This window comes from Octodon degus, unplaced genomic scaffold (genome assembly GCF_000260255.1).
Source record: "Octodon degus isolate 3935 unplaced genomic scaffold, OctDeg1.0 scaffold00012, whole genome shotgun sequence".
NCBI classification, from domain to species: Eukaryota; Metazoa; Chordata; class Mammalia; order Rodentia; family Octodontidae; genus Octodon; species Octodon degus.
In genome coordinates this window covers 24,287,014-24,287,797 of record NW_004524588.1, presented here as the reverse complement: position 1 = coordinate 24,287,797, position 784 = coordinate 24,287,014, and positions in this window count along the sequence as shown.

The following is a 784-nucleotide window of genomic DNA, read 5'->3' as shown; positions in this document are numbered from 1 at the left end:
TGAAAGGTTGCCCAGGTATAGAGCATTGTCTAGAACATTGAGACCCTAGGTTCAATCTTCAGTGCTATAAATATATCAAAGCAAACAAATAAGAAAGAAATGGAAACAAAAATTAGTGAATTATTAGTTAAGGATAAAGAGATTCTTTTTATACTTTTTTTTTTTCAGAACCAGGGATTGAAATCTTTTTTATACTGTGGCAGAGATGACACTCAATAAATAAATGTGGCACTGTAATTAACTGTGTATGTATTTGGCTTGGGGATGCCATGGTGATTGTATTTAATCACAGAACACCAGCTTTCACAAAGGACATAGAAAAACAGGTCATTCTACCTGTTAAATAACAGCATCACCAGCAGTAATGGAACAACAAAGTTTGATAGTCAGCAAAACTCAAATATTGTTTAGATAGGGCAAGCACTGGACATTAGTAAGAAGAGAAATAAAATTACTTTTAGGACAGCTTTCTTTAGACTGTTGTATGGTATTAATATAGGTTTGTTTAAAACTTATGTTGTAAAATTACATCTATATTGTAATTTGTTTGCTATTGGGGGGAGCTGGGTGACAGGACGTTTGAGAGGTCATTGGGCTACGTGGAGTGTGCGCTTGTGGGTGGAATTAAATCTACTATACAGAGACAACTCTTTCCTCTCTTGGTCACTGGCTTTTCTTCTTACCACCTGAAGACGACACAGACAAAAGGCCTTTTGCAGATGCTGCTACCTTAATTCCAGACATCCAACCCTCAAGCACGGTAGGAAACTCTTTTCTAAAAGTG